This window comes from Hemicordylus capensis, chromosome 5, assembly GCF_027244095.1.
Source record: "Hemicordylus capensis ecotype Gifberg chromosome 5, rHemCap1.1.pri, whole genome shotgun sequence".
Lineage (NCBI taxonomy): Eukaryota > Metazoa > Chordata > Lepidosauria > Squamata > Cordylidae > Hemicordylus > Hemicordylus capensis.
This window is the reverse complement of record NC_069661.1, coordinates 83416917-83434568: the sequence shown is the minus strand read 5'-3', so window position 1 is coordinate 83434568 and position 17652 is coordinate 83416917. Positions and strand designations below refer to the sequence as shown.

The following is a 17652-nucleotide window of genomic DNA, read 5'->3' as shown; positions in this document are numbered from 1 at the left end:
TACAGCACCCAGATCTGTCAGGACTAAAACTATGTGATTTAGGATTGGACAAATATTCTCCAACTTATTCTACTTTAATGCAGGCACACAAAAACTGAAAATAAAAACAGCTGGAAACCATAAAGCACTTGTCAGCCAAGCCTATGATAAAAGGAGAAAAATAAATTAATTCTCAACACTGGAGACAGGATTAGAGTCTTGAGTTAAACCCTCTATTTCAATGTCAAAATCCAGAAAATAGCTATAATAAATTGTTATTTAAAATTTACAATAATAAAGGGTAATTTGTCAGTGTAAAATACGATATCCCAGTTGAGAAGAAATACTATTGAAGTCAGCTCTTATTGTCTACCTAATAACATAAAAACACATATCTACAAGCACAGAGGTCAACACTGCTAACACAAATTAAACGTTATAGAAATAATATTCCTTTTGATTTTGATTATGATGTCCCATTTTATTATTTGGCATTTGAGACATGTTGAGTTAGTCAATAGGACTTCAGACTGATGAGCACCTAACCTAATCAGGAACATTCATCCCTCCAATCACTAGGTTGCAGAGAACAAGTATGCCTTGACAGTGTCTCTCATGACCTTAAGATCACACACACACATATATAGCAATAGCAATAGCACTTACATTTATATACCGCTTTATAGCCAGAGCTCTCTAAGCGGTTTACAATGATTTAGCATATTGCCCCCAACATTCTGGGTACTCATTTTACCGACCTCGGAAGGATGGAAGGCTGAGTCAACCTTGAGCCCCTGGTCAGGATCGAACTTGTAACCTTCTGGTTACAGGGCGGCAGTTTTACCACTGCGCCACCAGGGGCTCCTTATTGAATAAAATTGTCATTACATATTTTTTGTCCAGCCTTTCAAAATATGACAGAGAACGATGAAGACTGACATCTGGAATCCAGTAGTGCACATGAATACAAACAATGACATTGAAAACAAAGCCTTTCATTAGCATTAATAGTTATTCAATTTGAAGCTATTAGCCAAACTTTATAGTGACAGATTTGTCGCTTTCTATTGTAATCCAATAAGATAACATGATCCACATGCGAAATTCTAATATGTTACAACTATGAGCTGGTATATAGGAAAGCTGATCTTCTGGTAGCCGCTGCCAGTCTGTGTAGACAATACTGAGCTAGATGGACCAATGGTCTGACTCAGTATAAGGCAGCTTCCTATGTTCCTGTGACTATAATTTATGCAAAACAACGCGGGGAGCCCTGAACACACACATTTCCAGTTTTCTACCACATTCTTTGTAACCTGTCTACTTTGTGGCCAGTTGTATGTCTTTAACAGTGCCCTCCCAAAAGGTTTACATCAAAATAATAGGCATTTGGATTCATTGTGCCCCTTCGATGGCACACTGGATTGTCTGTAAATACAATATACGTTTGTCACTGTGGTAACATAGTTGCAAGTTCCTTCCAGTTATAGTGCTCTCACCTTGCTTCTTAACACTGAGCAGTGTCTCATGATCAGTGAGACCCAGTTTGGAAGGGTGAGCAGGGAGAGTGGCTAAGCTAAGCCCACTCTCCCCACACACGAGCAGAGCAGGAGCCCTGGGTGGCTGGATTGGCTGCCCACATGATTGCCGGCTCCGTGACGGAGCAAGTGGGGGCTGGGGATCTCGGGGGCCACACAGCCCCCGGAAGCTCCAGTATGCCCTGCGTGAGTGTGCAGGGCAAACCTGGTTTTAGGGCAGGGGTAGTTAGGCGGGTTACCCGCCTGGGAACCACCAGGCTCGCAGCCGAGCCTGGTGGTTCACATGATGGGGCAAAATCAGGCTAGCCTCCGCTAGCCCAATTTCGCCCCATCATGTGAATAGCCTCATTGTATGTGACTCAGCAATAGTAACAGCTTGGGATTGTTCTGTTGTGTTTTATTGCTAGACTAACACTATTTTATTATTCTTGGTGGTTGTATGGTTTTAATTCTTTATTGTATTTTTACTTATTGCGCTTTTATAATGTTAGTTGTCTTGGGCATATTTTGTTGGAAAGGCAAGATATATTTTAAACAAATAAATACACAAAGAAAAAAACTGTGTATCCTTAAGTAGCTGCAGGAACTAGGTGTGTACTTTTCATGCAAAAGGCAATTTAAATATTCATCTGTAATGATATGCATGAATTCCACATACATCTACACTAGTGTTTCCTCTAACAGGGATTCCCAGATGTTGTTGACTACAACTCCCAGAATCCCCAGCAGCAATAGCTTTTGAGGATTCTGGGAGTTGTAGTCAACCATCGGGAAATCCCTTTTAGAGGGAATACTGCTCTGCACCTCAGACATCTCATGGGACAGAAGATGCACAAATACCCTGCACTTCATGTTACAGAACAATACCAAAGCAAAGACGTCACTAAGCAAGAGTCTGCTTCCATGTTGCAGTGAGGCTCAAGAAGCGGTACTGTGGAACATAGAAGCAAGAACAAACAGCCCTTTCCTTGGCACCCTTGGCTTTTCTACTATAATTCCTCCACCAAAGAGTTTCAGATATGTGCACCCTGCAAACACACTTGTAGAACCTTGTGGCAGGGATGGGGAAGGAGTATGGGATGAAGTGGAGTGAAGAAGAAAAATCACAAGGAGGCTTGAGATTTTCCTCCTTTTCCTCCCAACTCTTTCCCACTCCAAATTGTACACTTCTAATGATGCAATGGGCCTTTGCTGTTGTCACACAAGCCCATGTGTAAGCAGGTCTACAATATGATTACTCCACACATTCTAGATTTATGCAGAAGGAATCAACAATACATTGAACCCCCTTCATGAAAACCCATATAAATAAATAATTTTTATTTGTACTCTTGTATTTTAATGATTGTGGGTATTTAACAATTATTTATTGTTAAATATGTATAGTGCTTTCATTTTTTTACAAAATCAAAGAAGTCCACACCACAACATATCCCTTTAGAACAACCATAAAATCCATAACAATTCAAAATTAATACACAACCATAAAATGATAAGAAAGAACCACAGAAGCAGCACTAGCAAAGAAAAGCAGCACCCATAAAGATCAAAGGTCTGAGTAAACAGCCAGCTATTTACCTGACTCTTAAAGATAATGATGGAAGCCCATTATTCATTAGAAGAGTATCCCAAAGGTGGTGGTGGTGGGGTAAAAAGTGAGAAGGCCCTGTCCCACCTGCATGACAACTGAGCTTTTTGTAACAGCAAAAAGTGCAGAACTCCTTCTCTTGACCCTATCAGGAGGGCAGTAACCTTCAGGATCAGAAGGTGTTTCAGATATCTAGGGCCCAAGCCATTAAGGTCTTTAAAGATTATAACCAGTATTTTGAACTGCACCTGAAAACATATCAGAAGTTAGTGCAGCTCTTTCAAAATGTGCATAACTTGCATTTTGAGTGGTACAGAAATATATAAAATAAACAAAATAAATAATCCAGTCAAAAGCTGCTGCAATTTGCACCAGTGACAGTTTCAAAATATTCTTCACGGGCTATGTCATATAGAGCACATTGCAGTAATCCAGCCATGATGTGATTAAGGCATGTGTATTCTTGGCCAGATCTGCCTTTTTTGAAAGAGAGGTACAGCTGGTGCACTAGCTAAAATTGTGCAAAAACACCTCTGTCCAGTCTGTCCACCGGGGTATTCAGAAACAGAGACAGGTCCAGTACTAGCTCCAACTGGGTATCTGCTCTTTCAAGGGGAGTGTAGCCCATCAAAGGCTGGTTGGATCCTCAACTCGATATGCTTTCTTACTCACCAACAAAACCTCCATCTTGTCTGGATTCAATCTTAATTCATTGACCCACGTACAGCCCATCACCACCACCGATATAGAGCATTCTTAGGATCAGGTGACAAAGAGAGATATAGCTGAATGCAGCAGCAGAGCCATCATTGTGCGAATGGGTTCAAAGAACCCAGGATGCCAATGGAAAGAGCCGCTGAAGCCTGCAGGGGAGCTTGGCTCGGGTTCCGGAAGAGCCCCAAGTGAATTTCCTATGCTTACATCTGGGCTCTGGAAAGAAAGGGAAATAGATGCTTTCAGGCAGCAAATGACAGGGGAAAACTCACTTGGGCTCTCCCTGAGCTCTAGGGAGCCCAAGCAAGCTCTCTCCTGTCTTTTCAGGCATTGCTTGCTGCCTGAAAGTGCTTGCTGGAGGAAGAGAAAGGGAAGTAAACACTGCCTGAAAAGGACAGGGAAGAGCTCGTTAGGGGCTCTCCGAAGCCTGAGGGATGCCCCGTGTGCATGACATCACACGCACAGGATGTCACTGGAGGGGCCACCGGGTGGGGCCAGACCCAGGGTGCCATTTGGCTGGCTCCGCACCTCGCTGAATGTCATCCATATTCAGATGATATTTAAGCCCAAGTATTGGAATGGCATTTCCCAGTTGTTCCATGTGGACATTAAACACACAGGGAGACACGATTGAGTCTTGAAAATTCTAGGCCAATGGCCAAGGAGTTAAACAGTAATCTTCCAGCACCTGCTGCTTGACCCCTCCCTCAAGAAAGGACGGGAGCCACTCCCAAGTCACTGTCAGCAAAGGCACAGTCTTCACAGTTTAACAATCTTCTGATAGAAGTTAAAGAAGAGCAAATATATAGGATCTGTCATAGAAAACTGTTACAGCTTGGATAAGAACTTGAATTATGATACAATTAACAAGACATTGACTATTTCCCCTGCTACCCCACCCCAACCCTGCAGGCAAAACCTACAGGCCATTACTGGTCATTACTATTCCATTGATTTGTATGCAGATGTTTCCCTTGAAACCAATAAACACTTCTGTTTAAAATCAATGATGTACCTCATATCAATAAATACGAGAAGGTGTTTAACTGTAAATAACTGTAATCCTTTCTTTCCTTTCCCCATGGTCAATACCACATCTTATTTGAATCAATTACAACATTCATATTTTTATTTTACAGCCAAGATTTATGTCTTTATCTACATGGTGTTTTTTGTTTTAATCCTCAGAACAGCCTTATGAGGTTAAGCTGGGAGATACATGAATGGCCTGAAGTCACCTAGTGAGCTTCATGGGATTGGTTCTGATCAAACATAGCTTACACACACGAGTGGAACAGCAATGATTGTATTTGTAAGCATATCAGCATTTCCCTACATTATAGGTTTTCTAATAATTATTAGATCATGAGTTCCGAACTTTGGGTCCCCTGGACTACAACTCTCATCATCAACAGCCACAATTGCCTATCCATGGGATGATGAGTTGTAGTCCAACAATATAATGGACCCAAAGTAGGGAACCCCTCTAAAAAGGTTGTAAGGTTATATAACCTTATCAAAGAAAAAAATGGCACAATGAATAGAAGGCATTTATTCAAAGAATTTTAGAAAACAATAAACCTGTACCAAACAATCAAAGGGGGAAAACACCAGAAATCAGATAAGGCATTTATTGCAGGCATCTGTTAAAAAAAAACCCCAAACCAGGAAAACCCTCTATCAGGAAGATAACATTTTCCCTCCCTTATCAGTTAATGATTTTAAAATAGCAACACTACAGTTATGAAGAAAGCCTTTTTGCAGGGTTAAGACAAGATGAAACATACAGAAATAACCACAGCAGCTTTTACAGATTCATTCAAAAAATGATGTAGTCACAAATATGAAATAGTATCTTTTAAAAACAAGTTATAGGAAACACAAACACTTACTGTTATTTTCCTGTAGCAGAATCTGTATTCACAATGCCAGCTTGAAGTTATTGCCTGTTAAAAAGTCACAAAAACATGAATACATTAATTTAAAATATAATAAACCTTGAATCGCTACAGCTAATAAGAATATTTTCATCCCCATAAATAAGAAATATAACAACCATAATATCCCCATTTTCGTTTCATTCCATGAATTAACAACAACAAAAGCAGGGCAACTGAAAATTATTTCTTAATACCAGGGGTGTCTTTGTAAGAACTAAGAATGCCACTTAGGGAATTTGGACAAATTCAGGTTAATATACAAATGCAAAAACACTGAAAATAGAGGCATAACTCTTTCTACAGTTCAAATGCAAGGCAATAACACTTCAGTTTTCTATTTATCTTACCCTAAGATCTATATTTGTATGTTCTTGGACCCATCTTGGACATAATTGGCACAAATGTGTGTAAAATAATTGTCAGCTTGAAAGTGAGAAGATCAGAGAATTGAAGGAGAACTGTGTTGTATAATCAAAACTGAAAGAATTAGCTTGAAATGGAAAATATTTATTTGTCAAATAAAATCCTTAAAGATTACACCAATCTCCTTCCTCCATCTTCACTTATCTAGGATGATGTTTTATCAAATACCTAGCTTGAACTGCATCAAGTCACTTTTTGGTGAAGTATCCTAAATTAAAAGGATAAATTATAAGCCCATCTTATACTGCTGGGCCAAGCTTTTTTGGACCCAGCATTTTTATGTTTTGGGAGGGGGGAAAGGTAAAATGCACTATAGATTTCTGTCAGTAGTGTTTTCAGGTTAAAGGACAGGAAAACAGGAACAGCTGTCCCAGCATTACCATCCCAAAACTTTGTCACTTTTATGGGTCTCTCTCTCCACAGAAGTGATGAACCTCCTCCCTCATTTCTCCACTTGCAAAAGCAGCGGTGAAATGAAGGAGGAGCTTGGGCCAATGTCATTTTCCTCCATGAACAAAGTGTGGTAAGTTGACTTTCCCCCCTTTAACTCCCCCTTTAACTACTGACGGTGTAAATTATTATAAACCTAAAGCTAGGAGGGTCAGGAAAATTCATCTTTTAATAAACTTAGAAATTCCTCTTTTGCCAAAATTTGCAACTGAGTGCATGGTTCTGGACCTCTCCCACTACCCAGCAGATAGATGGGCGTGTGAGTATGTGTATGGGTTGGTGGGTGAAAAAGAGATTTCTATGGATTCCTTTCATTTGCAGAAAGAAATATTTAAATACCTACTTCATAACATTTTCTTAAAAAAATAATTACACAGCTTAACATGATAGGATACAACCAACACAGGGGAAGGAGAAAAAATGAGATTTGGGTGGCTGGGTGGGGGAACTCTTAACAGATATGGCTTATGTTTCAAAGCTCAAACACTTCATTGAAATTTGACCAAATAGCTAAGAATTCTTCTTCTTTACCTTAGCCACAACAACAACAACAACAACTCAAGTTCAACTGTAGAGAAAGAACACATATCAGATGTCCAAAGTTGTAATTCAGGAGTAAATTTGTCCTTCCAATGTTGTATTATAATCCTTTGGGCAATACCCGAACATGGAGAATCCAAAGTTCTGGACGTAGTGCTAAATTCCATATGCTGGGAATATACCCCAACGAAACATGAATGTCCTTAACCGACAATGCTAAATGCAATGTCATTTTGACTACCTTATGAATTTCAGATCAAAATGGTGCGATAACGTGACATATGTGTAAGTGTACTCATGTTAAAATTACACCTTCAACACATGGAGTCTGCAGTCACCCCTCATTAAACATTCTCTGAGGTGTCCAATAGACATGGAATAAAGGTTCTTACTGTATTAGCTGCATTTCAAGATCTAAAAAGGCACGTTCCATTGCCTTCAATACAACCTGCCATTGATTGAATAAAATAGGGTACTCAATACCATTATTCCAAAGATCTCGGATATAATCGATATCATTCTTAATGACTTTAAGTTTCTGATAGTGAGGTTGCAGGCTTAGGCACATTTAATAAATATTCTAAATCTAATACTAAAGATGGAATTTCAGAAGCTGCAATCGCATCAGGACCAAAGAGCCATGACAATAAATGTTTTAGCTGGATAAACTGCCAGCTAGCATTTGAAGGTATAGCAAATTCAGCTCTCAAAGTGTCAAAGAGAGCGTCTCTGGGGTCAGAGAGGGTGAAGAGAGGAAGGGGGTAGATTCTGTCAGCTCCCTGACCTCTCCTGATGAACAACAGATGTCTCACCCTGCCTGTGCATTCCTGTCTCAGCTAAGCAGAGGCGTAACTATAGGGGGGCAGGGGGGGCACGTGCCCCGGGCGCCATATTTTCTGGTCACATGGGGGGCGCCGCCATGACCAATTTTTTTAAAATTTTTTTAAATTTTTTGTTAATACAAATGTTTCCTGCTCAGTGCAGCAGCGCTGCAGCAGTCAAGGGAGCGCATCGGTGCCTCCTTCCCCACGAGCGGTCCCTTCCACGCCGCCTGCGCCCCCCCCCATTGCTTTGCTGGCACCTGGCGGCCAGTCAGTGGCCTGGCTTGGCGGCGGCCGCTTGTGAGGAAAAACCTAAGTATAATGTAGTATGTTGGGGGGGTGTGACTGGGGGGGGCGCGGGGGGGCGCCATTTCAGTGCTTGCCCCGGGCGCCATTTTCCCTAGTTACGCCTCTGCAGCTAAGGAGGTTTGTTTTTGCAGACCCAGACCTTCTGAAGGACCAGCTTGTGACAGCCTGATTGCTGCCCTATTCCACCTGTGCCTTCTGTCTGAGTGCTTGACTTGTTCCACCTGTCCCCAAGGACCAGAGATCTCTCATGGGAGGAGAGATTTCTGGAGTCCTTGGCATCATATATTGGATGAAGGCATGCCGGAGGTGTAGCCAATGGCATAGCCTGTGGACTGCCTGTAGGAGGCCGCCAAAGCCAGCCACCAAAGGGGTCCAGCCTTTGGTGCCAGGCCTTTGGTGTGGGACTGGGGTGGGCTTGGAGGTCTGGATTGAATGTTTGTCTTAAATGATTTTAATTGTTTTTTAATTCTTTTTATATTGTTTTTTTAGCATTGTGTTTTGAATTGTGTGTTTTTAATGTCTTTTTAAAGTTGCTGTACACCACCCAGAGCCTTTGGATGAAGTGGTTTATAAATGTAATAAATAAATAAATAGGATTTAAAAACAGCTTTGGAATAGATCAGTTGATCTAATGTGATGATGTTGTGAGAGGTCCAGTTGGCCCAGTAAAAAGACTTATGAGCAACCTTCAAACTGGGATTCATCCACAATGTGAGCTTTTTGTGCTGCAAAGGATCAAAGCCATGTCTAGAATCCAGGTTTCTCCATATATGCCTTGCTGCTTAACTAATGGCAGTGACCCAGATCCATAAACATATAATGACCCGAGCACCTGTCAAGATTTCAGTGGGGTCAGATAATAATCTGTGCCTAAAATGTAACCAAAGCCTGGAACTCATTGTTCCAGTCCAAAGCTGAAGATAAAACTAATTCCCAATGATAAGCCTAAACATGTGGTAGATTAAATATGCCTTCTTCAATAGATAGTTGAAGTTTGTGGAATGAAAATCTGGCAGCTGTCCTTACCATAAGTCATTTACTAATTTATTAGTAAATTAAAATGTGTTAAAATGTTACCTTTTTGGTTTTGGTTATGGAAAAAATTCCAGGATTTTTAGTAGAAGAGCAGAACAGAAATAAAGGGGAAACAGACATAATTTGGAAGGGCAACAAAGAGATTGATCATCACTAACAAAAATATCTACTGTATATTGAAAATAGAATCTGAAGATTACCATGGCAGCTCTAATCCCTTAGAAATATTGGTTGGAATGTGCCCTGGAAAATGATAAACTCTCTTTGTAAGGGGGTTTCTCTATTTTATTTTATTTTATTTATATCTTTGAAAACCACTTTGGGAACTTTTGTTTAAAAGTGATATATAAATATTAATTGCATTTATATACTCCCCAGTTCACACAATTGTTCGAATCTCGAATTCATTCAGAATTCGCATTAACATGATGGTGTGAAGCCACAAGAAGGTGGAAATCTCAGATTCATCTTGGATTTAAAACACATGAATGTAACCCACATTAAACCTCAATTCAAACAATTGTGTGAACCAGTTCCTTTTCAGGAGGTACAGAGGGCTTCCTGGGAAGGGAGATCATTAAAAGAACCCTTACTTTCCCCATTGCACTGGTGCAGTTAATCTGAAAGTGATGTAATTATGATCCTGTTGACTGGTGTTTCCATAGTCAGGATATCAGCCAGTATTTGCACTGCATAAACCATGACACCAGGCAGAAGAGGAAAGCCCACTTCCACAGCTTTAGGGATTAATGTCACACAATTCCACACTGCTTAATCAGATGTGTAACTGGGGGGGACAGGCAGGGCATGTGCCGTAGGCACCAGTTGCAGGGGGCACAAAGTGCCTGCCATGCCCCACCCACCCCTGCCCACAATCACCACAATTATGTCTTTTAAAAAATTTCTTTTTTGGGAGGGAATCCCCACGGCTACTTCTCACTGCTGCCTCTGGCAACCACCCTCAGGCGCAACTCGCACGAGCTCTCTGAGTCTAGGTGGGCGCCCCCTGAGCCAGCACTGACTTGTTCATTGTTTTCAGGCAGCATTTACTGCCTAAAAGCATCTATTCCCTTTTCTCTCCCTCCAGAGAGGGAGAATAGATCCTTTCATGAAGCAAGCCTGCCTGAAATGAGACTGAAGAGCTCACTTGGGCTCCTCAGAGCTCTAGGCGATGCTCCCTTGCAGTGGCCACGCCCCCTTTATTATGTCACAAAGGGGAGTGTGGCCTCAAGCTCCGAAGCTCTGAGCGAGCTCTTAGGTCTCATTTCAGGCAGACTTCCTTCCTGAAAGCATCTATTCTCCCTTTCTCTTCCTCTCTGTAGGGTGTCAGCAATCTGGCCACCCAGAAAGGAAGTCCAGGAAGATAGTCCACAATACAAACTGGGCTGCAGAAATGAAACACGGCTCAGAATAGTTCTCTATATCAGGCTCGGGCTGAAAGCTGTCAACACAAGGGTTGACAAATGTTGTCTTCCAGCAGCTAACAGAAAGCTGTTGACGTGCTTTATAGTCCAAGCTGATAACTCTCAGCTGGCAGGGATTCAAGGCTCATCAGCCCTCTACTCCTCCTGATAGTTTCCAGCTGTGCTCTTCGTCTTGTGACACGCCGTTGCTGTGGAGTCAGTGGGGGTTGCCTGCACAGCTCATCTTCTAGTCTGTCCGTCGCTGTCTCTACTGCCTCAGACTGCTGTGCCTGCTCTGAAACATTAGCCGGACCTCCCTCACCCGACTCTTGGGAACTGACAGCTGGGCTTTGCCCCTCTGGCACCCCTGTATCAGCTGAAAGGCTGTCAGCTTCCCCTTCCTCCTCATTATCTGAGATCAAGGGCGTGACACTGGGAGAGAAAAGGGGAATAGATGCTTTTAGGCAGCAAACGCTGCCTGAAAATAATCAGCAAGTCAGTGCTCACTAGAGGTGTGCACAGAACCGTGGAGCTGCAGTCCGGCACTGGGGTTGTGTTTCCTTTAATGGTGGGGGGAGGGTTTACTTACCCCTCCCATCACTTTCCCCCCTCCAGCACACATATTTTAGTCAGTAATTGGGGCGGCAGGATACCTCCCTGCCTTCAGGAAGCCTTTTGTGCGTGAGCACGTTGTGCACGCGCTTTATGTCTCCGTGGCATGCATGTGCATGTTGGCACCCATAGGTGCTCCACAATAGGGAATAATGGGCTGGTTCGAGTCCCATTATAACCTATGAGAGAAAAATAAACATAAATTTCAAAAATTCATAAAAATTGTACGAATGTCCAATTGCTTTGGGTGGTAGGTACCCATGGGTGCCAGCTACCACCCCACCCACTTTTGGAGGTTCAAACCGGTTAGAACCAATTAGAACCAGTTCAAACCAGTTTAAATTCAAACTGAACCAGGGGGAGGTTAGAGCAAAACCAAAACTGAACCTCCCCCTCCTGGTTCGAACCTGTTTCGAATTCAAACCAAACTGGGCAAACCAGTTTTGTGCACATCCCTACCTTTAGATGCTGCATGCATGGTAGGTTGTGTCCCAGATTCTCTAATCTGCATTGTGAATCAGTTAAAAGCACGTTTTATAATTTAATCTGTGTGTGATTTGTGGGTAATACTTGGATATACATTGCTTCAATGCAGTAAGAAAACTTCAGTTATAAGTAACACTTCTACAAAGACAAAATAGTGTACTTCCTACATTGCTAGTTGAATATGGTAGAGTGTTTATTATCCATATGATAAGACCTGAGTTCAAATCCCCATTCGGCCATGAAACTTTCTGGGTGACTCTGGGCCAGTCACTTCTCTCAGCCTAATCTACTTCACAGGGTTGCTGTGAGGAGAAACTCAAGTATGTAGTACACTGCTCTGGGCTCCTTAGAGGAAGAGTGGGATATCAATGTAAAAATAATAACAACAACAACACATGACCAGTGTTCTCTCTAATTTTTTTTCATCTGAGTGCGGAATGAGTTTTGTTCTGGGCAGGAGTATCAAGGCACTGTGTGTGCACAAGCATTCACAGTGGGGCCTTCCTGATTCAACCTGAGTGGGATCTAAAATTAACTGAGCGGACATCGGAAAACTTGTGAGCACATGCACACACCTTAGAGGGAACAGTGCACATGACTGAAAACTCTTCCAGACAAAAACACTAATCCCAAGGTGCACTCTTTATTCCTTAAACTTCCTTAAATTCTTCAGGCTCCGTAGCAACCCCTCTCCCCATCCTGCTCAAATCCAATCTCCTTGGAAGAAAAGTAGGATATAAAAATGTGAATGTTGCTGCTTGCTGGCAGATAGCAGCTGGCGGGGGCAGGGGGGTTGCTAATACACACTGCTGGATTTGGAATGCAATAAACATGCTGATAAGGGAATGTAAGGACTACATCCTGTCTCCACTACCTCTCAGAATAGCTGATAGATGTGATTCCTGCTTTCTGAAGAAGGCTGTATCTGTGCTGCCTCAGCAATTTGCATCAGTGAAAGCAAGGAAGGTGCAGTGATAATTTTCAGGCAGTGCCATAATTTGTTAATTAAAAGATTAATGAGCTTGACTTGTATTTTTGAGCTGATATTATGGTGAAGTTATCTGAAAGATGGGTGTCAGATATTGGGGGGGGGGCACAATTTCAGTGCTTGCCCTAGGCGCTATTTTCCCTAGCTAACGCCTCTGTATAAAACATCTGTCAAAGGTAAATGTTGCTAGCTTAACATATCCTTGCTAAATGCAGTTTTTTTTAATGTAAACTGCCTTATATATAGTTTGATAGAATATGAAGATACAAATATTTTAAATACACAGTGCAGATGCACATTCCTGTGACTCAACATATTAGGAAAACTCATAGTAAATGATATTCTACAGATCCATGCCTGACACAGAAGAAGCAAAGTTACCATTAACTTTTAGAATGTGTTGTCCCAACTCCCATATCTTATGAGCTATGGCTTTTCCCAGATAAGAATGTGGAAACGCTGTTTCAAAAGATCAATAGCCAACATGTTCCACAGCATAACAGGTGGCTCTAAGATCCTGAAATACTCCTGAACTACTGGCGGGAGTGCAAATATTTAAAGTAGTGCAGCAACATTTTGCAAACACTACTTACATTATTTCCAATGCAAATAGTGCTTCCACAGTGCGGGCACACTACTTTAAGTATGTGTGTTATTTTGTAAGATCGCCTTAGTTTCTTAGGAGCCCACAGTATGGATAGGTCAAAAACACTGAGGGGGACGGGGATCATGCCAAAAACAGACAACCCCCCCCCCCCAAGAATCATTTTGGAAAGAGGAATAATGTAGAAAGAATCACTCAAACAATCACCTTGCAAAAGTATACTGGCTGACATACAGCACAACATTACATACAGGGCAGAATGTCACATTTACAGTTGTACAACAGCATTGCTGTGCCTAGTGGAAAATTTGCGCATATGGAGTTTTATGATTTTTACACTTGTGCAGCAGTGCTCTTGCACAACTGTGCAAATGTTACATTCCATAATGTATGTAATGTCTCACAGTATATAAACCATTGAATGATGGCACACCCAACTTTAGTCTTTGCCTATAGCCAAACTTTTGCACAATCTGTTCATGATTAGCAATCTCTGAAATGAGCTAACAAACAACATGTGGTTGCTCATACAATGATGGATATTTGCATCTCTTCCTATTTTTTTTTTTAAGATACAAGATGCTCAAAATGATTTCTTTAACATCTGCAGCCACTTAGCATAAGCAACATACAGATATAATGACATACATAATCTATTTTAATCATAGCTGATATATTTATAGTACAGAAAGCGTGTTTACATTTTTCTTGTACTTTTCAGCAACCAATTTACCACACTATGATTTGAATTTAAACAAAGACAAAGTAACACGCACAATTCTGCATGTTGAAATATCAGGATACATTTAGCTGTACAGATAAATTAGTAAATTATCTATGCTGTACTGAAAGTAAATTTTTGGCTTTGAATCATCTGCAAACTAGGCATTCTGACAATGCAGATAATTTCAAGATCATTTTTATACACCAGATATGCAAGTCATATTTAAATGCCCAGAAGTGGGGGAAACAATGAGAACTTCTACATGATCCCCACTGCATGTTAAGGTCATCTGAGGAAGTCTGTCTCCAGTTACCACCGGTTCGTTTGGTGGCGACTCAGAGGCGGGCCTTCTCTGTAGCTGCTCCCGGGCTGTGGAATGCACTCCCAGCAGAAATTCGCAATCGTAACTCCTTCAAGAGAGCCCTTATAACCCATCTGTTTGGCCTGGCCTTTCAGGGTTTTAAATTAGTTTTAATTGTTTAATGCTAACCTGGTTTTCAGGGTTTTAATTATTCTTATAGTTTAATTGTTTTTTAATATGTTTTAATTGTTATATTTATATTTCTGTTTTAATTGTTATTGGTTTTAATGGTTTCTGTTATAACTGTAAACCGCCCTGAGCCATTTCAGAAGGGTGGTATAAAAATCGAATAAATAAATAATAATAAATAAATAAATAAATAAATAAACTGCAAAAAATCATCTGGAAACAGATCTTCCAAACAGCCTCCAGTTCATGGTATCCTATATCAACGCAAACCCTGCCAGAGAGATTATTTGAACTTAAAGACTACATTTCCCAGGAGAGATCTTGTGTTAGCAAGCATGACTTGTCCCCTTAGCTAAGCAGGGTCTGCCCTGGTTGCATGTGGGAAACTTAATGTGTGAGCAGTATAAGGGATGGAGCCACTCTGGGAAGAGCAGAAGGTTCCAAGTTTCCTCCCTAGCATCTCCAAGATAGGGCTGTGAGAGATTCCTGCCTGCAACCTTGGAGAAGCCACTGCCAGTCTGTGTAGACAATACTGAGCTAGATGGACCTGTGGTCTGACTCAGAATATGGCAGCTTCCTATGTGCAGTACTTAGGTTATACCAATACAAGACAATGAATTACAAAATCACAAAATGACAGATTAAATATCTAGCTTTAGGACACACTGTCTGCTCCAATAAAATAAAATATTTTCCTACTTATGTTTTGCAGACATCAAAGACACAAGGATATATTCACACAAATTATGGCTCTGGTGACACCACAAATTGTGTGGATATAACTGTCTCCTTTCACATTTCCTTGAACTGTAAAATTTCTGTATCTGTAATCATTATGTACAGAGTCAGCTTTGATTTGAAAATGAAGGTGTACTGTGTATTCAGAGAACAACAAGAAAGATATTCAATTAACTGCTGGTGGGGGGAATGGTCAAAAATGAAGCCACATACCCTCTATCTTACTGACTACTATCTGGTATAATTATGACACTTAGAGATTAAATAATACAGAGGTTGGTGTTACTTGATTTACATCTGAGTTTCCACTGTAACATTTCCAGATTGTATTTTGTGCAGCTTTCTGTCACATTGCTTATAGATAATATGCTTGCTTTTTATCTCTTACTCCTTTCTATAGATTCCTCTTTCTATGTGCCTATATGAATTCCCGGAGCAAGTGAGCTTTCTTCCTCTAAATTTGGGGTGCAGCTTGTGTACATATACATTAGCAGCTCTTGTGTTTCAGTATTAGGAGATTAGGGCTGCAATATCCTGAAAATGCTGCCTATAGCTTTAAAGCCTATGAAGTATTACAGCACTGACAATGAGTCATAGCTAAAGGTAGAGCACCTGCTTGGGATACAGAAGATCTCCAGTTCCATCTGGCACCTTTAGTTAGGGCTCAAATCCCATCTGCAGTCCTGCTTTGTCTGCACGTGCCTCATTCCCTTTCCCACCATTAGGACTCATAATTTGCTTAACATCAGTTCAAAAAGGAAAGTGGGTGAGGGGATGGATAGAGAAGCAAGCAGCACAGGAGCCCAGTGGCTGCAGGCTTTGTGAGCTCATTTAAATGTATGAATACTATCTTCAGATCAAGGCCTGGGGGTTGGGGGTGGGGGGAGTGCCCTGCCTGCCTTTAAATCTCTTTGATGTCTTTAAACACAAGGCCCTGCTTCACCTCTAATTGTGAACAACTTCTAGTGTATATCAATTCATGTAACTACTGGGTACCTTGTCCTTCCCAAGGACCTGGGATGGCTGAATTTTATTGTCAGTGTTGTTGCTGTTGTTATAGATATCGTCGCAGAATATAGGCTGTTCCCAGTAAAGGCTACAGGCAGCTTGTATTTCTTGCAGATGTTCCAGTGTATCAGCCCTTCTACCTAGTCATGCCTTTGTTTGTAGTCAGTCTGTGCGATCTTTTTACAACAGCTGATTAGGTGATCCACTGTTTCATCTGCTTCTTTACAAAGGCGGCACTTGCTGTTTGTGGTTGACTTTTCGACTTTTGCTCTTCTTGCATTTGTTCTTATTGTCTGTTCTTGTGCAGCCAGTATTAAACCCTCTGTTTCTTTCTTCAAGTTGCCATTCTTAAGCCACTGCCAGGTCTTCATGATGTTTGATTTTCCACTTATATTGTGCAAATATTGACCATGCAGTGGCTTATTTTTCCATCTTTCTGCTCGGTTCTTGACTTGTTCTTTCTTGTAGGCCTGATTTGTTTCATTGGTGTTGAATAGTTTCGCGTTATTGACCATTTGAAGTGCATCTTCTTCACTGTCCTTTATATATTCTTCAAGTCCTCTTTTCTCCTCCTCGACTGTTTGATGGACTTGCAGCATTCCTCTTCCACCTGAGCTGCGAGGGAGGTATAGCCTATCGACATCACTGCGGGGGTGCAGAGCATGATTGATGGTCATTATTTTCCTGGTCTTACGATCTAGCATCTCTAGCTCTGCTTGGGTCCAGTCTATTATTCCTGCAGTGTATCTGATTACAGGTGTAGCCCAGATGTTTATGGATTGTATGGTGTTCCCGTCATTGAGTTTGGATTTGAGGATTTTTCTAACTCTCCTGATGTATTCACTTCCTATTTTTCTTTTAACTTCAGTGTGTGCAATGTTATCAGCCTGGAGAATGCCCAAGTATTTGTAATGTTCTTTCTCTTCCAGGTTCTTGATCTTGCTTCCATTGGGCTGTTCTAGTCCTTCTGTTTTTGTTATTTTCCCTCTGTTCATTATTAATGCAGCACACTTGTCTAGTCCAAACTCCATTGCTATATCGCTACTGAATATACGAACATTGTTTAGCAGCGATTCGATTTCTGACTGGGACCTTTCCATACAACTTCAGATCGTCCATGTACAGCAGATGGTTGATTTGCCTTGATGTTTTAGATGTTTGGTATCCGAGGCCTGTTTTGGTTAGTATTTGTGGAAGTGGAGTCATGGCGATTACAAACAACAGAGGGGATAGTGAGTCCCCTTGGAAATTACTTCTTCTAA

At 41.2% G+C, this 17652-nt stretch overlaps 1 protein-coding gene across 21 annotated transcripts in view; it reads right to left on the bottom strand.

Annotated features, from left to right (window-relative positions):
• Positions 1-17652, bottom strand: part of TENM3 (teneurin transmembrane protein 3) — a 2371016-nt gene that overhangs the window by 1892423 nt on the left and 460941 nt on the right. For all 21 annotated transcript variants that reach the window (XM_053252610.1, XM_053252608.1, XM_053252605.1 and 18 more), the window contains one exon: positions 5712-5765. The gene's annotated coding sequence lies outside the window, so the exon portion shown is untranslated. The remainder of the gene's footprint in view (positions 1-5711; positions 5766-17652) is intronic.